At 40.8% G+C, this 24034-nt stretch overlaps 1 long non-coding RNA gene across 1 annotated transcript in view; it reads left to right on the top strand.

Annotated features, from left to right (window-relative positions):
* Positions 1 to 24034, top strand: part of LOC126267557 (uncharacterized) — a 319893-nt gene that overhangs the window by 106587 nt on the left and 189272 nt on the right. The gene's annotated exons all lie outside the window — the stretch shown is intronic.

Genomic DNA, 24034 nt, shown 5'->3' with positions numbered 1-24034 from the left:
TTTACGACCAGGTTTCACGAATTATGAGATACCATTATTTTTATTTTTCTCATGTATATATAATGATAGTGGGTTACCTTTTCTGAAAAAAACAATGTAACTAAGACTACGGATTCTATGCTTTAAAAATAATCACGATAGTAATTAGTAGCACTGCAGACAATAAAATAAGCACTATAATTGTCTCTTCCATTTAGTTATCAACAATCATGGGACAGACCGATGGCAGATACCGTGAAATGTTTTAGGAGGGGAAAATAATTTAAAAGTAACGCTGAGGAAACGAGCGATGTACTTAACACAGATTCAACGCAGGACTGAAAGTATTAGAAAATTGTCGTTGGATCACGAAAACTACCATTTAAAACTAATTTAGCTATAGAATTCTCTTTTTGCCTATTGATTAATTTTTTTTTCAACAGCTATTTCGTGTGATGTACGTTATTTCGTCTACTAATATTAAACACTCCTATGACACGCTTACAGATGTGAGGAAACAGCACATTTGTGGAATGAAAGAGTACACAGGAAGCAGTATGTAGTCACCTCAGACAAGTATGGAAACATCTGTTTATCACAGTTGACGACAAAGCTAACAACAAAAAGAGCAAATACTCTGAATATTCAGCACACACTTTAAAATGAGTCATTCCTTGCACAATTTTCCGGTATTCTTAGAAAGATAGATACTTGCCAGAGCAAAGCAGCAAAAATAAACACTGACTGGTATCCAACGGAAAGTGGTTAAGACAGAGGTCACGACTACAAATAGACGTCTGTAAAATACTCAAGGAATTTATCTTACTTTCTGTTGTCATTTCAGGAAGAGGCGTAGAAAGGAAATTTATACAGAGATTTCAGGAGTCTAGCGGGGAAATTTTCAAGGAAATGTGTATCATAATAATAATTCAGTATGAAGCGGGAAAATACTTTCGCTCACTGCACTGAGTTGTGATTAATTTTAACCATTTATTAAATACGCATTTGATATCGGGAGTGGGCCAAGAAAGTTAAGCTTAGCATTAAATACCCTAAATATCGAGAAGTGTTTCTACAAAACGTGTGTAACGGCAGCCAAGAAGAGGTTTCTCCACAGCCTCAAAGAAGATGTTGGCATACAAAGGTTATACGAGACACAAGTCGAGCTATACATTTCCTTTAGTTTGCGTGAGTAACAGCTTTTCCTACCGTGTCGTCCCCCTTAGTCACCTAGGTGGGCGTGATGTCAGAAAACGAAGCCTGTGCAACTGCAGAGCTTTCCATATAACTGTTACTCTCGCTCCCACCCAATTGTTTCTTCAAGAGCTGCCAGGCATCTGGTGACCATTTACTGCCTATTGTTCTCTTAACAAGTGACATTTTCATCCAGGATCATTTCTGACTTTAGCACCTAGAACAGTTCCGTAAATATTTAACGTATACAGTTTTTTATTGTAGTAGATGTTTTCCGTTCTACACTCCTGGAAATGGAAAAAAGAACACATTGACACCGGTGTGTCAGACCGACCATACTTGCTCCGGACACTGCGAGAGGGCTGTACAAGCAATGATCACACGCACGGCACAGCGGACACACCAGGAACCGCGGTGTTGGCCGTCGAATGGCGCTAGCTGCGCAGCATTTGTGCACCGCCGCCGTCAGTGTCAGCCAGTTTGCTGTGGCATACGGAGCTCCATCGCAGTCTTTAACACTGGTAGCATGCCGCGACAGCGTGGACGTGAACCATATGTGCAGTTGACGGACTTTGAGCGAGGGCGTATAGTGAGCATGCGGGAGGCCGGGTGGACCTACCGCCGAATTGCTCAACACGTGGGGTGTGAGGTGTCCAAAGTACATCGATGTTGTCGCCAGTGGTCGGCGGAGGGTGCACGTGCCCGTCGACCTGGGACCGGACCGCAGCGACGCACGGATGCACGCCAAGACCGTAGGATCCTACGCAGTGCCGTAGGGGACCGCACCGCCACTTCCCAGAAAATTAGGGACACTGTTGCTCCTGGGGTATCGTCGAGGACCATTCTCAACCGTCTCCATGAAGCTGGGCTACGGTCCCGCACACCGTTAGGCTGTCTTCCCCTCACGCCCCAACTTCGTGCAGCCCGCCTCCAGTGGTGTTGCGACAGGCGTGAATGGAGGGACGAATGGAGACGTGTCGTCTTCAGCGATGAGAGTCGCTTCTGCCTTGGTGCCAATGATGGTCGTATGCGTGTTTGGCGCCGTGCAGGTGAGCGCCACAATCAGGACTGCATACGATCGAGGCACACAGGGCCAACACCCGGCATCATGGTGTGGGGAGCGATCTCCTACTCTGGCCGTACACCTCCGGTGATCGTCGAGGTGACACTGAATAGTGCACGGTACATCCAAATCGTCATCGAACCCATCGTTCTACCATTCCTAGACCAGCAAGGGAACTTGCTGTTCCAACAGGACAATGCACGTCCGCATGTATCCCGCGCCACCCAACGTGCTCTAGAAGGTGTAAGTCAACTACCCTGGCCAGCAAGATCTCCGGATCTGTCCCCCATTGAGCATGTTTGGGACTGGATGAAGCGTCGTCTCACGCGGTCTGCACGTCCAGCACGAACGCTGCTCCAACTGAGGCGCCAGGTGGAAATGGCATGGCAAGCCCTTCCACAAGACTACATCAAGCATCTCTACGATCGTCTCCATGGGAGAATAGCAGCCTGCATTGCTGCGAAAGGTGGATATACACTGTACTAGTGCCGACATTGTGCATGCTCTGTTGCCTATGTCTATGTGCCTGTGGTTCTGTCTGTGTAATCATGTGATGTATCTGACCCCAGGAATGTGTCAATAAAGTTTCCCCTTCCTGGGACAATGAATTCACGGTGTTCTTATTTCAACTTCCAGGAGTGTATTTTAGAATACAGAAATGTCCCCTTGCAGTAACGGATACAGTGTATTAAAGGAAGAATCGTTGTTTGTAACTAATAGCTGATGTTCTTTTACATTCATTTCCCAACAAATTGTATTTTTCATGTTGTTGTCTTGTTGTTTAAATATATCGTCTTTTATATGAACTCGGTTTTCTTTGATATTTCATGTCAACTCTCTTGGAGAAAGACGCCGTTGCCCTTAAAGGACATACTTTCGACTAGTATTGCCATAGAAATTATTCGTCTTCTTATTTCTTCATGTGTTGTTGCGTTTCTAATAAACGATAACGTCGTTGAGTGTTTGAGATACTATTCTAGTTCATAAGGAGAAGGAGGTTTGAACAGCAGGACTGTCTGTTCAGTATTTGCACCACCGTGCCCCAGATTGTCAGAACTTAACTAGTGAAAAAGAGCCCCTACTTATTCAGTTCCTTCTTAATATCTCTGCGTGGAAATATTAACATCTAATAATAGCTGAAAACATTATAATGCTTTTGGATAGCTGTATAGTTAGTACTACAACAGACATCCTAGTGGTATCAAAAACTACAGACTCGACATAATATTGTTGGTCTATTTTGATTTCTATGTAATCTACAGTTTCCGATCGATTTCAAGGGGTGGTGCGTACATTTTATCCGAGGAAATGATTATTCAGATAATCAATAAAATCTTATGTTTCTTATGACTCGCCATTTTCATTTTTATACCTTAACTACGTCCCATTTCCTGACCGAACAGTGCTTGAGGTGACTCCCTTCACAGCACTGCTGTTCCATTTAGAAAATTGTATACCAACTACAGTTGATAGTAGTAGTTGGTCTAGTTATTTTAGAGTACACGTACACTCGCTTATAACCAATAGATCTGGTACAGTATATTATTTTGTGAATCTCACACAAATTGTTGTAGCGCAATACGTAGAAAGTAAAAGCTAACATTTCCGATTTACTACTATACTGTAAAAATATTGCAGCACACATTCGTCTGTGATAAGGAAGAAACATTAAGGTCTACCATCTAAGCTTTGAGGACGGGGCCTGAGTCGTGCCTGGGTAGCTAAGATGGTAGAGCACTTGCCTGCGAAAGGCAAAGATCTCGAGTTCGAGTCTCGATCCGGGACACAGTTTTAATCTGCCAGGAAGTTTCACATCAGCGCACACTCTGCCTCAGAGTTAATATCTCATTCTGTAAACATCCCCCAGGCTGTGGCGGACAGTGCTAGTTCTGCAAGGTTCGCAGGAGAGCTTCTGTGATGTTTGGAAAGTAGGAGACGAGGTACTGGCGGAAGTAAAGCTCAGAAGACGGGGCCTGAGCAGTTCTTGGGCAGTTCAAATTGTAGAGCACTTGCCCGCGAAAGGCAAAGGTCCCGAGTTCGTGTCTCGGTCCGGCACACAGTTTTAATCTGCAGAGTGAAAATCTCATTCTGGAATGATATTATTGCTTCTTCAACTCAGTCCTAGCTTTTAATCAACTGACTGATATAGTATTGTTACTTTCGTTTATTTTCTACCTTCACTAAAACGTATACCTCATCTCCAGGCCATGACGAGCAATGTGTTAACTCCTAGAAAAATCAGGAAAACGTGGGTAAAACATGAAAGCTGTTGACGCTTTGAGCAGATGTGCTTGGAATGGCCTTTACGAACTGAGTCACAATATTTCTATCATCACAGAAACATGCACTACAACAACACCCAAATACTGAGTCAGTATTCCTCCACAGTAAGCGAGATATTGAGCTCAGGATGAAGATCGCATTTTGGTATTAAGTATCGTAGGCCTTTGGGAGTAAAGATTTCCAGGAAACAAAAAGAAAAAAACAGGAAATGACAGAGATATTTACTTCTTTCTTCCTTATGTCCAGTTGAAGAATGCCTTTGAACTTGTGAACTTAGTCTGAAAGATTCTTTGTCTTCTTCCCGTCCTTAAATCTGTTCACGGGTTCACTGCATTGCTCCTTGCGTTTCTCTGTTCGCTAATTTTCAGTGATGTCTTTTTTAGGTTTGTTAATTAGGGATTTGCACCTACGATTCCAAAGACTTTTCTTTCTCTGATGGCGTTCCTGCGACACTCTTATTCGTAAGTCCTGCTTACCTCCTTCTTACCAATTAATTATTACCTTTTCTAAATTTATTTCATTAAGCAGCTTTTCCTGTTAATGTAGCGTTGTCCATTCTGTAGACGTAACCATAGCATCGTCTTACGTATTGCATCAGTGAACTTGTCCAGTGCTGTGTATACGTCTGTAGTTTTTCTTTAAGTTTATAAGCCATTTATATTAATGAGACTACAAATTTGTCTTACAGTTTTTCGCTCTTCCCTTGTAATTTCATCAGCTTTTTAATGTCCTCCTAAAGATGTCGTTTCTGAGGGATATTGTGTTTCAGCCAAGACAACTGTATTAGAATGCCAACGTTCCGGATTAGTGGATATGAAACGTTTACTGTAGTATTCCCATATTATATCATGCACTTTCTGAAGCTAATTAGATCTTCTTAAATTGGCTTTATTTAGTTCAGATTGTACTATGAAGTCTCAGGGATATTTAAAGAACATACATGCGATATTCACTTGCATTACCAAACTCCAAATCTATGTTACCTACGCAATGCTTCACTTTACACGTTGCATTGCTTACAGGTACATTACAGTTGCCTCTTTTTAAATATAAGTACATTTTAGTAACCCCTTTTATCCTTTACATCTTGTTATAGAATTGTACATTCATTTATTAATAAAGCTACATTTAATGTGCAAAACAGATTCGTAACTGGCTCATACGCAGTCTATCTTATGACTAGGTCCTTAACATCAACCCGATTTATATTTTTGTTTATTGTTCAGACAGACGTCTTCTGTTGGTTCAAAACTGTGATCATGTTTCTTGCATTTGATCGCCACAAAATAATTCCATCGTTAAGAGCTGTGTGTACATATGACGGTGTCTGTTACATAATGACGAACTTACATTGACGAGCAAAGAAACTGCTACACCTGCGTAATATCCTGTAAGACCCCCGGGAGCATGCGCAAGTGGTCGAAACATGACGTGGCATGGATTCGATTAACGTCTGTAGTAGTACTGGAGGGAACTGACACCATGAATGCTGCAAGGCTGCCCATAAATCCATGAGTGCGAGGGGATGGAGATCTCTTCTGACCAGCACGGATATGACCAATAATATTGATGTCTGCCGAGCTTGAAGGCCAGCGGAAGCGTTTAAATTGAGAAGACAATTCCTGGAGCCACCCTGTAGCGATTTTGGAAGTGTGAGAGCCGTATTGTCCTGCTGGAATTGCCCAAGTCCGTTTGGATGCATAACGGACATGAATTGATGCACGTGATAAGACAGAATGCTGACGTACGTGTCTCCTTTCAAAGTCGTATCTATACGTATCGGGGGTACCATTTTGGCCAACTGCACACGCCCCACACCATAACACAGCCTCCACCAGCATGAAGAGTCCCGTGCTGCTTGGCCCATGGGTTCTTGATGTTGTCTCCATACGCGTAGACGTCCATTCTCTCGATTTGAAACTAGATTCCTCCGACCAGGTAACATCTTTCCAGACATCAACTGTCCAATGTCGGCGTCGTCAGGCCCACGTCAGGCGTAAAGGTTTGTGTCGCGCACTCATCAACGGTACACGAGGAGGTCTTCGGCTTCGAAATCCCATATAATGATGTTTCGTTGAGTGGTTCGCAAGGTGACACTTGTTGATGGTCCAGAACTGAAATCTACAGCAACTTCCGGAAGGGCTGCACTTCTATGACGTTAAACGATTCTCCTGTCGCCGTTGGTCTCGTTCTTCGAGCATCTTTTTCTGGGCGCAGCGGTGTCGGAGATTTGATGCTTTACAGGATTACTGGTATTCACGATACACTCGTGAAATGGTCGAACGGGAAAGTCCCCACATCATCGCTACCTCACAGATGCTGCCCTTCATAACATTGGGGCTTAAGCAGGCGGCAGGCAGTTTAATAACCAGTATTTGCATGTCAGAACTCTACAGGAAGAAAGCAGCATCGAAGGATGACGGCGCGTTGCTGTTGTAATTGTTATTAATATCCCGTATTGTGGTAGAAAATAGTAAGAAATAAGAATATTCTCGTTTTTCACATTGGGAAACTGACATCGCATAAAAACACAGACATCTTCGAGGAACACTGCCTGGTTATGAATTCTCTACAATCATTTCTGACAATGTAGCGAGATTCGTGGTAATATACAACTGACCATTAAAACCGAAAGCCTGGGAATGACAGGACATGATGAAACTCTGCTTTAATATGGGAATACAGCGTAGTAGGAGTTACAGCTTTACTGTATGATTGAATGATGATGGCTTCCTCTTGGGTAAAATATTCCGGAGGTAAAATAGTCACCCATTCGGATCTCCGGGCGGGGACTACTCAAGAGGATGTCGTTATCAGGAGAAAGAAAACTGGCGTTCTACGGATCGGAGCGTGGAATGTCAGATCCCTTAATCGGGCAGGTAGGTTAGAAAACTTAAAAAGGGAAATGGATAGTTTAAAGTTAGATATAGTGGGAATTAGTGAAGTTCGGTGGCAGGAGGAACAAGACTTTTGGTCAGGTGACTACAGGGTTATAAACACAAAATCAAATAGGGGTAATGCAAAAGTAAGTTTAATAATCAATAGGGAAATAGGAATGCAGGTAAGGTACTACAAACAGCATAGTGAAGGCATTATTGTGGCCAAGATAGATACGAAGACCACACCTACTACAGTAGTACAAGTTTATATGCCAACTAGCTCTGCAGATGACGAAGAAATTGAAGAAATGTATGATGAAATAAAAGAAATTATTCAGATAGTGTAAGGAGATGAAAATTTAATAGTCATGGGTGACTGGAATTCGAGTGTAGGAAAAGGGAGAGAAGGAAACGTAATAGGTGGATATGGATTGGGGCTAAGAGATGAAAGAGGAAGCCGCTTCGTAGAATTTTGCACAGAGCACAACTTAATCATAGCTAACAATTGGTTTAAGAATCATGAAAGAAGGTTGTGTACATGGAAGAACCCTGGAGATACTAAAAGGTTTCAGATAGATTATATAATGGTAAGACAGAGATTTAGGAACCAGGTTTTAAATTGTAAGACATTTCCAGCGGCAGATGTGGATTCTGACCACAATCCATTGGTTATGACCTGTAGATTAAAACTGAAGAAACTACATAAAGGTGGGATTTTAAGGAGATAGGACATCGATAAACTGAAAGAACCAGAGGTTGTAAAGAGTTTCAAGGCGAGCGTAAGGGAACCACTGACAGGAATGGCGGAAAGAAATACAGTAGGACAAGAATGGGTAGCTTTGAGTGATGAAGTAGTGAAGGCACCAGAGGATCAAGTAGGTAAAAAGACGAGGGCTAGTAGAAATCCTTGGGTAACAGAAGAAATATTGAATTTAATTGATGGAAGGAGAAAATATAAAAAATGCAATAAATGAAGCAGGCAAAAAGGAATACAAACATCTCAAAAATGAGATCGACAGGAAGTGCAAAAAGGCTAAGCAGGGATGGCTAGAGGACAAATGTAAGAATGTAGAGGCTTATCTCACTAGGGGTAAGATAGATACTGCCTACAGGAAAATTAAAGAGACCTTTGGAGATAAGAGAACCACTTGTATGAACATCAAGAGCTCAGATGGAAACCCACTTCTAAGCAAAGATGGGAAAGCAGAAAGGTGGAAGGAGTATATAGAGAATCTATACAAGGGCGGTGTACTTGAGGACAATATTATGGAAATGGAAGTGGATGTAGATGAAGATGAAATGGGAGACATGATACTGTGCGAAGAGTTTGACAGAGCACTTAAAGACCTGTGTCGAAACAAGGCACCCGGAGTAGACAACATTCCATTAGAACTACTGACAGCCTTGGGAGAGCCAATCCTGACAAAACTCTACCATCTGGTGAGCAAGACGTACGAAACAGGCGAAATACCCTCAGACTTCAAGAAGAATATAACAATTCCAATTCCAAAGAAAGCAGGTGTTGACAGATGTGAAAATTACAGAACAATCAGTTTAATAAGCCACAGCTGCAAAATACTAACACGAATTCTTTACAGACGAATGGAAAAACTAGTAGAAGCCGACCTCGGGGAAGATCAGTTTGGACTCCGTAGAAATACTGGAACACGTGAGGCAATACTGACCTTACGACTTATCTTAGAAGAAAGATTAAGGAAAGGCAAAACTACGTTTCTAGCATTTGTAGACTCAGACAAAGCTTTTGACAATGTTGACTGGACTACACTCTTTCAAATTCTAAAGGTGGCAGAGGTAAAATACAGGGAGCGAAAGGCTATTTATAATTTGTACAGAAACCAGATGGCAGTTATAAGAGTCGAGGGACATGAAATGGAAGCAGTGGTAGGGAAGGGAGTAAGACAGGGTTGTAGCCTCTCACGGATGTTATTCAATCTGTATATTGAGCAAGCAGTAAAGGAAACAAAATAAAAATTCGGAGTAGGTATTAAAATCCATGGAGAAGAAATAAAAACTTTGTGGTTCGTTGATGACATTGTAATTCTGTCAGAGACAGCAAAGGACTTGGAAGAGCAGTTGAATGGAATGGACAGTATCTTGAAAGGAGGATATAAGATGAACATCAACAAAAGCAAAACGAGGATAATGGAATGTAGTCGAATTAAGTCGGGTGATCAGATCAGAAAATGAGACACTTAAAGTAGTAAAGGATTTTTACTATTTGGGGAGCAAAATAACTGATGATGCTCGAAGTAGAGAGGATACAAAATGTAGACTGGCAATGGCAAGGAAAGCGTTTCTGAAGAAGAGAAATTTGTTAACATCGAGTATTGATTTAAGTGTCAGGAAGTCGTTCTCAAAGTATTTGTATGGAGTGTAGCCATGTATGGAAGTGAAACATGGTCGATAAATAGTTTGGACAAGAAGAGTATAGAAGCTTTCGAAATGTGGTGCTACAGAAGACTGCTGAATATTAGATGGGTAGATCACGTAACTAATGAGGAAGTATTGAATACGATTGGGGAGAAGAGAAGTTTGTGGCACAACTTGTCTAGAAGAAGGGATCGGTTGGTAGGACATTTTCTGAGGCATCAAGGGATCACCAATTTAGTATTGGAGGGTAGCGTGGAGGATAAAAGTCGTAGAGGGAGACCAAGACATGAATACACTAAGCAGATTAAGAAGGATGTAGGTTGCAGTAGGTACTGGGAGATGAACAACCTTGCATAGGATAGAGTAGCATGAAGAGGTGCATCAAACCAGTCTCAGGACTGAAGACCACAACAAAAACAACAAGAAGAGTAATAATGTTAAATCTATATGTGACTTCTGTTTTTTTTTTTTTTTTTTTTGATGGAGGGGGAGGGGGGAGATGCAGCGTGTGTAATTAAGTTCAAGGGGCAAAATTGTTCTGCGATGGGCGCTCAATAAGTAGTCCAACACATTTTTTTTTTCAATCAGTTCAGGCTTAAAAAAGTGCTGAATTCCTTATGGGACGTCGTGGGATATTGCCATTTCAGCCCCTATAGTTTCATAAAGTACCGTCAGGTGGCTGCACTATACCTAACCCACAAAATAATGTCTGTAACTGAAATACGTTCCAATCAGAGAAATGTCACTGTTTCGTTTGGTGGGAAAATGAGGTATTACAGTTTTTGATAGGCGCTTGCAGAATGTCTACGGACACCTGACAGTGAACAAAAGGAAGGTGTCTGTGAGCGACAAGACAAATCCCGTTAACCTGTGCCATCAGTCCGCACACAGCTGTGTCTCCCGCAATGTTGGGACCTACGGACACTCTCATTCCAGGTGATCGATCGATGTATCATAAAGAGGCACCTCACTGCAAAACTGGACGTCTCTGCTGGTACTGCTGACACACTTGTCTACTAGTTGCGCGTGTGCGCCTATGTGCGCGTGTGCGCCTGTTGGGTTCTTCGCTGCCCAACAGAAGACCTCTAAGAGCAACTTCCAGCAGTTTGGCTCAGTGGAGGATGGACTTCGTGGGAAGCAGTACGTGAAAGATAGGGAGGTTCTTGTGCCCGCTCTCAGATCACAGAAATTATCTTAACAGTTCTTTGTTGTAATAGAAAAAAGCACACACACTCACACACACACACACACACACACACACACACAGAGAGAGAGAGAGAGAGAGAGAGAGAGAGAGAGAGAGAGGGAGAGACAGAAACTCATTCTCTGACTACAGAAATTTTGTTTGGATAGCCTGAAAATTATAATTCACAATTTTGCTCATGCATTCAGCACGCATTAGCTGATCACACCCTAGTGGTGAGAGTTCAATGCCTGTCGTAAAGTCTCTCTCTCTCTCTCTCTCTCTCTCTCTCTCGCTCGCTCGCTCCGTGTGTGCGTGTGTGTGTGTGTGTGTGTGTGTGTTGTATAAACTTGTGAAAGTTGTTGCATTTACTGCAAATTTTCACAAACAATGAATAAGGAACGAGGCCGCTTTTATCTTTGGGTTAGAATGGAGACCGTGATACGTAAAAAGCCTTAGAATTTCATTTGACAAGCCACCACCACATACATAAAAGTAAAGCAATGATAATATCGTTTCATGACTGGAGAAACAGCAACTTTGTCACACGATATGTTGAATAAAAGTTCGTACATAGTAACAGTAATGCATATAATGAACACATTGTCGCCACTTGTCATACTATGGCCGACATTCAATCTGCGTTAAGGACTTCACAACAATAGCAGAATCATGGTACATAATACGAATTATGACGTACAATGTAGTTCCATATTTTACAAAGCTTTCATAAAGATAATGCCTTGTAGTGGTTTCTATTTAAAGGTCTGTGCTTCTTCTAAGCTTCGGTTCTCAGTCCTTGAGCTGTTTGCCGGCAGTGACGACATCGGTGCAGCCCACTGACGTCTACCTTGTTGCCGGTGTCTCCAAGTACACTGAAAACTAATGGTGTATACTGGCCGTTCTAAGTCATACTAATGGGCCTCCCGCACATTGAAACAACTGCTAAAGCCAACTTTGAGTGCCATCAGCTCATCAAAAGTAAATTTATGTTGCATAAATTTTAATTCTTATTTTTTTCTCCTTCGGGGAATATTTGCATTAATAATAACATTTCCAACATATCAGTTTATTTATATATTAACCAGCGTCCCCGGCTATGAGCCGCAAATGCTAAATATGTATGGGAATTGGATATACGTCCTAATCTGCGGTATCTGTAGTTGTAGTTGTTTTCAAGTGCTGATTGCAGCTCCTTTTGCTACTTCATCTACAATGAAGAAACTGAACTCAAAATCTTAATAAATTATAGAATATGTATGAAAAAGACTCCTTTCGTTACGGTTTTTGTTTCGCTGCCTGTAGAATTTTTTAATTTTTTGTGCAAAACAGTTATTACAGAAATGCAGAACGCAGATGTTTTCGTCTTTAGCGTACTGTATGGTAAGGTTTTGAACTGGTTTCCCGAACTGTCTATTAGGGAAATGTTAATATACAGCTAACTATGTGAAAAACACTCTGACTGTAAATTAATTATAGTTAATTTGAATGTCTGGCCTTGAAACTTGTTTATCGTTTTTGGAACCGAAATCCTGATCCTGATTTGAAGTCGCTTAAAATGAGTGGGTAAATCGGATAGTATCATTGATATTATGTTATGAGAGCGAGATCTGAACCGTTGAACCTGTCAAAACAATAGCTTCAAAGGCATTGTTTCGCACAGTTTTTATCTGTGAACTATTTGAAATATAAAGTTTCGGAAGATTCAGATAGCGTTGTTGTATTCTAATCATAAGCCAGTAAGACAAATGCAACTTTCCTAATACACATATTTTCTGTTAATATCGACTATGAAGAAGGAAACAAAATTTCACTGTGTTTTATATACAATTTTTGTTAAAAAATTATGTATACAGGCAACTATATATGGGAGAAACAATCTGTTTCATGATGTAAGTGCCATCCTCTCCAATTTCAAACCGGCTGCGTGAAATAAAAAGGAAACGTACATTCTCACAGCGCAACACTTTCTTTTTCTCAGTAGATTATGACAAAAAACCTGTACATTTTTAGTTAAAAACATACACAGCTTACGTCTTTCCAATAATTTCTGGGAGTATCGCATACAAAAAATTGAAGAAAATAAGTCAAGAAACTTTCAAATTTTTGGTTATAACTATCCCCTTAATGTGTTGGTACAGATTAATTCACGATTCCTATACTCGATACTCAGCGACCGTCTGACCCTACGACTTGTCAGAGAAGATAGATTATGAAAAGACGTACCTATGTTTGTAGCATTTGTAGACATCGAGAAAGTTTTTGACAACGTTGACTGGAATTCCCTCTTTCAACTTCTAAAGATCTCAGGGCTATAGAACAGGGAGCGAAATGTTATTTACAATTTGTACAGAAAGCAGAGGGCACCTATAAGAGTAGTGGAGCATGAAAGTCAAGCAGTGGTTAAGAAGGAAGTGAGACAGAGTTTTAACCTGTACCCAATGTTACTGAGTCTGCATACTGAATAAGCAGTAAAGGAAACTAAAGCAAAATTATGAGTAGGAAGTACAATCCAGGATGAACAAATAAAAACTTTGAGGTTTGTCAATGAAATTTTAACTCTGTCAGAGACATCAAAAGACTGGAAGAGCTAATAACTGTCTTGAAAGGACGACGTAAGATGAACATCAACAAAAGCAAAACTAGGAAAATGGAGTGTAGTCACATTAAATCAGGTGATGCTGTGGGAATTTGATTTCGAAATGACACACATAAAGTAGAAGATGAGTTCTGCTACTTGGGCAGCAAAATAACTGACAAAGGTCGCGGTAGAGAGGACATAACATTTATACTGTCAATGACAAGAAAAGCGTGTGAAAACAGAAATTTGTTAATCTCCTCTCTGAAAGTATTTATATGGAGTGTAGCCACGTATGGAAGTGAAACACGAGCGATGAACAATTTACACAGGAAGAGAATATAGGCTTTTGCAAAGTGTTGCTGTAAAATAATGCTTATGGGTAGATCACGTAACTAATAAGGAGGAACTAAATAGAATTGGGGAGGAAATAAATTAGTCGAACAAAGTGACTAGCAGAACGGATCGGTTGGTAGGACTCGTTCGGAGGCATCAACGGGTCACCAATTTAGTACCGCAGGGAAGCGTTGGAAGTAAAAATCGTAGATGGAGACCGTGAGATGAATACAGTAAGCAGATTCAGAACAGTATTTACATTGACGTTGTATTTCATGTACTGACACGTTCCATGACTTTGGAGACTTGCTCCTCAATTTGGTATTACAAAACTTGACGTTAAATAAGAAAAACAAAACAAAAAAACTAGTAGTCTTGCACGGGATAAAGTAGCATGAAGAGCTGCACAAACCAGCTTTTGGCCTCAAGAAAACAACAACAAAAGCAACAGCTGTTCTACATAATTGTCAAATGTTTGTACGCCACTTTTCACTACGTTTACTGCCATTTAATATCTCTCAGTAAATACATGTTACCACTACCTTCATTGTGCCATGATTGGAAACATTTCTTGACTAAGTGTCATGTACACTGATAAGCAATACAGTAATCAGATGCACGTTTCTGCGTCGCTGCATTATGATATATCGAAATAAGCTTACTTGTTTACCATTTGTATGTAATAGATTTAAGGTCAAGTTTCACAAATTATAAGATACCATTATATTTACTTTGCTCACGTAGATAGGCTGTAGTTGGTTACCTTTACAAAGAAATTATAATGTGATTAAGTCTATGAATACTACGACTCAAAAATAACGAACATACTACTTAGTAGCGCTGCAGAAAATACAGTATGCAGTATACATGCATGACTCTTCCATTTAACAATCAATCAGCAAGGGAAAAATCCTATAGTAGTTACTATAATACGTCTTGCAAAGAGAAGATAATTTTAATGTTATGCTGAGAATACATGCGACGTACTTATACAGATTGAATGCAGGACTGAAATTATTCGAAAATTGGCGGAGGACCAAGACAGCTATCACTTAATACTAATTAAACTATGGAATTCTCTTTCTTTCTAAACATTAAATTAATTTTTTCACCAACTGTTTCGTGTGAAGTAAGCTAATTCATCAACTGATATTAAACTTTGTGATGACACTCTTCCATATGTGACGAAACGGTATATTTGTGGTATGAAAGAATACAGAAGAAGCAGAAGTTCAGTATGCAGCATTCGTTAAAATATGGACACTTGCCAGAGATAAATGTAGAAGCAGAAATGACTGATGTCAGACGGGGAGTAGTTAAGAGAGAGGTGACGTCTACGAATAGACGTCTGTAAAACACATGAAGAGTTTAGCGAGCTTTCTGTAGGAGACGCATACAAAAGAAATTCATTCAGAGAGAAAACTGTATCGGAAGATTTTCGCTAAGAGCGTTAGTGAAATACGCATTTGACGTCGGACTAGAAAGTTAAGCATAACATTAAGTTAACGAACTATTGTCTACAAAAGCAAGTGTGTCACGGCAACACAGATGCATTTCTCCACAGGCTCAAAGATGGTGTTGACATACGACGCTTGGCAGAGACAAACGTCGTGCTGTACATTTCATTTGCGTAAGAAAGTTTTTCGTATGGTGTCCTGTCTGTTCGCCATCTACGTGGGCTAGTCACGAGAGAGTGATGTGAGGAAGCGAAGCCTGTGCGTCTGCAGTGTTTCCCTAACGACTGTTACTCTCACTCTTACCTAATTGTTTCCTCAAGAGCTCCCAGTATATTAGAAAGGGTTGACTGGCGGTGGTCAGACACTTCCGTTGCGTTTGGCGTACGAGGACACAGTGATAGCGGCGACATGAATAGGCATTTGGTGAGCACTTTACGGTCCATTGTTCTCTTTACAAGAGACATTTTCAGCCAAGGTCGTTTATGAGTCTCAGCACCTCAGAACAGTTTCTTAAATACTTAACATGCATATTTTTGTTTAGTAGTAGTTAGAGATATTTTTTATTCTTTTTTAGATTACAGAAATTTCCGCTTGCAATGACTGATACTTTGTAGTAAAGGAAGAGTGGTTGGCTGTAACTAATAACTGAAGTACTCGTACAATTGTTTATAAAAATCGTATTTTTACTGTTGCAGTCATGTTTAAATTTAAAAACACATATCGTCTTTTATGTGAAATACATCTCCAGAAAAAAATCAGATTTCTTTCGTATCCTGACAATTTTCATGATACCCATCGTCTAGACAGGAGCAGCGGCACTAAATTTACGTACGTTCAACACGTATTGCGTCCAAACTACTCGTTTTCTTGTTTTCCCATAGCTTTTTGTGTCTGTATGTAGGCGATCACATCACTGAATGTTTGATAGTAATCTGTTTCATAACTAGAAGTCAGTTTAATAGCAGGATTGTTTAGTTGTAGCGTCACAGTACCACAGATTGTCAGATCTTAATAACAAGTGAAATAGAACTGCTGCTTATTAACTTATTTCATGTATCTCAGCAGAGTAATATTTATGCTTAATATAAGCCGAAAAAATTATACAGAATCTTGTAGGACCATTGTATACTTAGTAGTACACCACTTGCACTAGTGGCATCGGCAACTATGGATTCGATACTAATAATGATCATTTATTGTGATCTGTACGTAATCTACGTTCTTGATCGCACTACTAGGTGCGGTATGTGCATTTCTCCCTAAGCAATTATTATTCAGAGAGTGTATAAATTTTATATTTTCTTAGGCATGTCATTTTAATTTTTGGATGTCCCTTTTGCATACCGACCAATCTGAATGCTTGAGGTGACCCCCTTCATAGCACTGCTTCTTCATTTAGTGGTAGTGGCTCGTGTACTTTTATAACACACTTATACATACGCTTACCACGAAAAGTTACACTACAACAAATTATTTTGTAATTGTCACACAAACTGTCATAGCGTAAACAGGAAAAAGTGAGAGTTAACATTTATGATATATTGCTGCTCACAATCCTCTGCGATGTGAGAGAAATATTAAGGTATAATTTCCGATCGATGACTATATCATCAGAGACGGACGTTTGAAAGTGACAGGGAAGTTACAAAATCTGAAAGGGGAAATGCTTAGACCGATTCTGGATGTAGTAGGGATCAGTGAAGCGAAGAGTACCAGAATTTCTGGATAGAGGGGAAAATAATGGCTCTGAGCAATATGGGACTTAACATCTGAGGTCATCAGTCCCCTAGAACTTTGTACTACTTCAACCTAACCAACCTAAGGACATCACACACATCCATGCCCGAGACAGGATTAGACTGTAGAGATCGGCAGAGGGAAAAGACTGGAAAATTCGTTACAAGTGAAAATGACTCGGCAGCGGACATACACTCCTGGAAATTGAAATAAGAACACCGTGAATTCATTGTCCCAGGAAGGGGAAACTTTATTGACACATTCCTGGGAACAGATACATCACATGATCACACTGACAGAACCACAGGCACATAGACACAGGCAACAGAGCATGCAGAATGTCTGCACTAGTACAGTGTATATCCACCTTTCGCAGCAATGCAGGCTGCTATTCTCCCATGGGGACGATCGTAGAGATGCTGGATGTAGCCCTGTGGAACGGCTTGCCATGTCATTTCCACCTGGCGCCTCAGTTGGACCAGCGTTCGTGCTGGACGTGCAGACCGCGTGAGACGACGCTTCATCCAGTCCCAAACATGCTCAATGGGGGACAGATCCGGAGATCTTGCTAGCCAGGGTAGTTGACTTACACCTTCTAGAGCACGTTGGGTGGCGCGGGATACATGCGGACGTGCATTGTCCTGTTGGAACAGCAAGTTCCCTTGCCGGTCTAGGAATGGTAGAACGATGGGTTCGATGACGGTTTGGATGTACCGTGCACTATTCAGTGTCCCCTGGACGATCACCAGAGGTGTACGGCCAGTGTAGGAGATCGCTCCCCACACCATGATGTCGGGTGTTGGCCCTGTGTGCCTCGGTCGTATGCAGTCCTGATTGTGGCGCTCACCTGCACGGCGCCAAACACGCATACGACCATCATTGGCACCAAGGCAGAAGCAACTCTCATCGCTAAAACCGACACGTCTCCATTCGTCCCTCCATTCACGCCTGTCGCGACACCACTGGAGGCGGGCTGCACGATGTTGCTGGGAAGTGGCGGTGCGGTCCCCTACGGCACTGCGTAGGATCCTACGGTCTTGGCGTGCATCCGTGCGTCGCTGTGGTCCGGTCCCAGGTCGACGGGCACGTGCACCTTCCGCCGACCACTGGCGACAACTGTGGAGACCTTACGCCCCACGTGTTAAGCAATTCGGCGGTACGTCCACCCGGCCTCCCGCATGACCACTATACGCCCTCGCTCAAAGTCCGTCAACTGCAAATACGGTTCACGTCCAGGCTATCGCGGCATGCTACCAGTGTTAAAGACTGCGATGGAGCTTCGTATGCCACGGCAAACTGGCTGACACTGACGGCGGCGGTGCACAAATGCTGCGCAGCTAGCGCCATTCGACGGCCAACACCGCGGTTCCTGGTGTGTCCGCTGTGCCGTGCGTGTGATCATTGCTTGTACAGCCCTCTCGCAGTGTCCGGAGCAAGTATGGTGGGTCTGACACACCGGTGTCAATGTGTTCTTTTTTCCATTTCCAGGAGTGTATACGTTTTTTTCTAAAATGCTCAGAACCAGTGTTACAGGATCGTGGACGAAGAAAGAAGCAAAAATGCTGCATTACAATCTCGAAACTGTGTTATCTCTCAGCTGGTGGTGAAGCATTACTATTGACAACTATTGTTATAGCAGCGGCTATGTGTAGCTCTTCGGAGGTTTCCTTGCTGTTCTTTTATGAGGGCAGCTATATGTACGCTCTGAACAATCAGTTCGTTAACACACGTAGGAATTCTTGGAGTGCTTGTTTGTCTGGCTGTGTTGAACCACTTGTATAGTATATTTTACTTCATCCACATACTATTTATTTACACCTTCAAATGAGATGCCATTGCTGGATAGAGCATCAGTTTCGCCAAGTTTAATGAAAACAGGAAAATACTTTTGAATTTGACACCTTGGGCTTAGGGAATCGACGACCCTTTTCTCCACAACCTCCAGCTGTTTTTCCACTACAAAACACGTGCACAAACCCCATATCGGAATACTCAAATTTTGTAAATGTGTTCAGTTAGCATAAGTGATACAGCAGAGTTGGCCAGTAAATCGCAGTCACTATGGGAAAACATCACTTATGCTAATTCAGGAACAACGTCATAACTAGAAGTTCAAAACGAAGACAACAAACTTTAAACGAACTCACAGAAAACGAGATACCAACAGCCAACATGAAAACTTATCTTTGCAATAAGCTGTATCTCTGCAGCCAATAAAAAGGGTGTACATGTTTTAACGAATTTCATATCCGAATTTGTGTACACCATCGTTTCGCCAAACATTTCCATTTCCTCCTGAAGCACCTGTGTATTCAAAAAGACAGGTAACTTATATATTTGAATTCATAACAGGTAAAGTATTTTTCTTGGCAACATGTCGAGTAGTAGTGTAGAGCTACATTATGTTTCGCAACAACTCCGATATCATAATGAGAGTAGGCCATTTTTCTCTGATTCGTAATTAGCTCGCTGTGTTATGCACGATTGTGACACTGTATTCTGTTGGTGCTCTGCACAAAAACGTCAGAAACTGACAGGAACCTTTGGTTGTCCTACAGGTGGTCTCGGCTGTGTTGCTGACGCTGGCGCTGTGTTTCGCGATGCTACAGGCGAACCCGGTGGCTGACCCACGTCATCACCACTGGGGTGGTGGCCACGACTATGGATACGGACATCACCACCACCACTGGCACCACCCACACCATTGGCACCTCCCACATCACTGGCACCGCCCACACTACTACTGAGAAGAAATTATACTGCCTCGTTGGTTCTTCCTGCATAACAGACTCACAGGCTCACCAGGATAACGTCCGTGTGTGAAACAGATGCTGGTCTTTGTGCTGGAAACAGCAATAAAATGAGGATTGTATTTGAGTATTGTATTTGAGTATTTGTATTTGAGTATTTATTGTATTAGTCTAGAGGATTAGCATTAAGGATGTTGTATTAAATCAATGTGAATCATTCATGTGTTTAGTTGATTCCATCTCCTGTTGCACTTATAGATTTAGTGTTCTGCATTGTACATATGACAAATTTAACTCGTTGCCGATGCTGTATTGGGGAAAAAATGATAATGCAAAAATGCAGACGGAAAGGGTCTAATCTGAATGTAATGTCCACTATGTTTCCCTTTTGTATCATGCACCTATTGATGACTCTACAGTTGAATTCTTAAAAAGCTACAGTTTGCATCTCTGTCTCCATCACGTTTGTTTGTGTTTAAGTTGATTGCTTTAAGGTAACTATATTTTTTCGTTTATCAATTGAAAACATATTGCAGAATATCCAGTGTAGACTCCAAATAAAGCACTGTATCCAATAAATCATGTTGGCAAATTGAACATAACAAGAAAACTGTCTTTATTCTGTTAAAATGAATGTTGGTTCATTGTAACTTATGTCTGCACCTATGCCCTGTTCCGAAGAAATAACAGTCAACAACGAAAAACCGTACCTAAAACTTGTCTTGTTCACAATTTCATCTGTTGCGAAGTTATTTCCCTGCTGTGATGGCTATAACTAATTCATAGACTAATGTCGCATTCAGGAAAGAAGTATTGGTATTAATATTATTGCTTCATCTACTCAGTCCTGATTTTTAAACAACTGATTCATATATTTTTGTTACATTCAAAAAACGTGCGAGAAGCATGATATTGTTAACGTTTTCCTGCTTCTCACACATTTTCTTGAATGCAACAACACTGTATTAATCATGTGCTTCGAACTACCATAAAAAATGAGGCACAATATTTGCATAATCACAGAAATAAACAATACAAAAACACAGAGTCAGCATTCGTCCTTAATTTTAATATTACGTATACTTGTGCTTCGGGAGGAAATATTTTCACAAAACAAAAAGAAAGAAAATGCCATAAAGTGCGATAATGTATTGAGAAATGACTAAGATATTTTCCTCTTTCTTCTTTCTTTGTTATGCCCAGTGAAAGAATGGGTTGGAACTTGTTAGCTTGGTCTGAGGAAGTCTTTTTCGTCTTCTCTTCCGTAAATCTCTTCACGAATTCTCTGGGTTGTTTCCTGCGTTCCTCTTTCTAGTGCTATGTGTAGGCCTGTAGTTTTTCTTTCAGATCATATGCCATTTATATTAGTGGGACCATAAACATTTCTTAGAATTTTTCGTTCTTCCGTTGCAGTTTTGTCAGTTCTTGAATGACTTCCTGGATATATAGTTTCTGAGGTATACTAAAATAAAGTAAGACAACTGCCTTATAATATCGAAGTTAAGCATTACAGAATATCACAAGATTATTGTAGTGATTCCATGTTATTCTGGCCACTTTCCCGAGTTTCGTCGTTCTTTACAAATTGCCTTTTATGTCTCTTGCAGATGTTGTTGTGATTTGGGAGAGATATTTAAAAGGAGATAAATGTAAAACTGTCCCATTGTTAGTGTGTAGCGACGATCTTCTGATTTTTTCAGTAAGTTATCGGTCAAATGAGTCTTCTCGTATGATATTTCAAGGTCCGTCTTTGTTGCTATCTCGAGTAACTTCTCTATGACGAAGCTATTCTCCTCACAAGATCGTTAGATCGTCTGAAAAAGCTAGGCATTTCACTTTTATTCTCTGCCCCCGATGTTTCTATGATCGATTTTTTCCCCTTTTACCTGATAACTTTGCCTAATAGAATGTTAAACAGAAGATGGGAGAGGCCTTCCCCTTATCCAACTCCTCTGTATATATATCAAAAAGATCGGTTGTTTCACCAATTCACCCAGAAACTTCACTTGAGATACTCTGCCTGTGAGGGGGTGCAGTTTAGTTTTTTAGCCTCCCTGTCTATCCCGAGCTCTTCTAAAGCATCCAAACAGTTTGTCTGTCAACAGATTCTTACGCCTTCTTGAAATTCGCCAAGTTGATACATATGTTGCCACTTTCGCTAATCCTTAACATTGCCAGCAAACACTACATCGTCTCACTACACGATTTGTCTTTCCAAAATCCTGCTTGATATCCACCAATCTCATGTTCTTTTTGCTATTCAGCTCTGTTTGAGAGAGTTTTTTGGATGGAACCCTGTTTATAAATGGCAGAAGAAATAGGTCTCGGCAGCTGTTGGGGTCTGCTGTGTTACGTTGTTTGTTCAACGGACGTGTAACAGCTTTCTTCCAGTCCTTAGGAGTCGTTTCAGTTTAGCATATTTCTGCTAAAAGTATATGAATTCTTCTTGTAAAGTCATTAACATTTCATCAGATGCCATCCTCTTCTGACGTGTTCTTATTTTTGAATAATTGATTTATCTCTCTTTTTTCTTGAGTTGTTGGAGGTGCGTGTTTGGGTTTGATACTGATATTTCAAAAAGAAATTTTTGCACTCTAGATTCAGAGTTCAGAAATTCTGAAACTGTTCGACCAATATAACCCAATTTACTTTATTGTTTGTCCTAATTTTCCTTTAATTTGACAAAAACGCAACGTTTGTGGTTTATACGATGTTGTAAGGGAATGCCTTATAGAAATTTCGGCTGTTCTTTTCCTGTAATGCTGGTCTATTTCTAAGAGCTTACTTTTTTCGTGGGCACGTTTTTCGTGGCGACTTATTTCTGGGATTGATTTTTGTATCTTGAGGAAGGACTTCCATCTTTCATGTAACTGATGTCCTTTCCATTGATTCCAAGCTCTGACTCGCTCATCGTCAACTTTATGACACGTCGTTTTCACCATCTCTTGGAAAACAGTTTCCAAAAATTCTGGATATATTTGGTTGGAAAGAGACTTTTGTTGCTATTATTATTATTATTATTATTTACTTGTGTTACCAAACCCCAACTCCATGTTGTCTAAGAAATGCTCCAATCTACAAAATGCATTGCTTAAAAGGTTCAGTTTGCAGTCCGATGTGCATAACATTCTGGCAGCTGCTCTCACATGGGGTACCGTAGTTAAAAGCCCCAGTGTTATGAACAGATTCTTACTATGAGCAAGAGTTCTGTCATTAGTTATTATTACTGTGGACGTCTTCAGTAGGTGGAAAACTGTGTTTATGTTTCTTGCAATTGCTCGCCAGAAAACAATTCCATAGTAAGGAACTGGGCGTACATAAAAGACTGGTTGTTAGATACTACTGAACAAGTTGTTCTTCTTTTTCTTCTCTTTTTTATCTCTTGTAGCCTACTCGCCAAAGGGTATTTAACCACAGAGCTTTGGTGTGGGACTATAGGAAGGCAATATCATAGTCTTCAATATCCAAAATGTTTTTAGCTTCCACTGAGTAATTTCATAGTTTTCGAATTTAATTTAGAACAATGTATAGGGTCCAAAAATTTTCATAACGCCTCGTTACTGAATGAAGAGGTGTTCAGTCTTGGAGCAAGGGGCTTATTCGCTGAAGATCAGCAAAGAGGGCAAGCTTTCATTGACAAGTCTCAACAACTAAAGCTTAAACAGGCGGCTGAAATTCAGTGTTTCCGTTTCAGAACCATACAGCAACAACGCAGTATCGAATGATGACGGCGTGTTGCTGTTGGAATATTAATTCATGTCACAGCAAAGGACGGAATGGACAGTGTCTTGAAAGGAGGGTATAAGATGAACATCAACAAAAGCAAAACTAGGATAATGGAATGTAGTCGAGATAAGTGCGGTGAGGCTGAGGGAATTAGATTAGGGAATGAGACACTTAAAGTAGTAAAAGAGTTTTGCTATTTGGGGAGCAAAATAACTGATGGTGGTCGAAGTAGAGAGGATATAAACTGTAGACTGGCAATGGCAAGGAAAGCGTTTCTTAAGAAGAGAAATTTGTTAATATCGAGTATTGATTTAAGTGTCAGGAAGTCGTTCTCAAAGTATTTGTGTGGAGTGTAGCCATGTATGGAAGTGAAACGTGGACGATAAATAGCTTAGACAAGAAGAGAATAGAAGCTTTTGAAATGTGGTGCTACAGAAGAATGCTGCAGATTAGCTGGGTTGAGCACATAACTAATGAG

The sequence above is a fragment of the Schistocerca gregaria genome, chromosome 4 (genome assembly GCF_023897955.1).
Source record: "Schistocerca gregaria isolate iqSchGreg1 chromosome 4, iqSchGreg1.2, whole genome shotgun sequence".
NCBI lineage: Eukaryota > Metazoa > Arthropoda > Insecta > Orthoptera > Acrididae > Schistocerca > Schistocerca gregaria.
The sequence above is the reverse complement of the archived record's forward strand: the minus strand, read 5'-3'. Positions and strand labels throughout refer to the sequence as shown.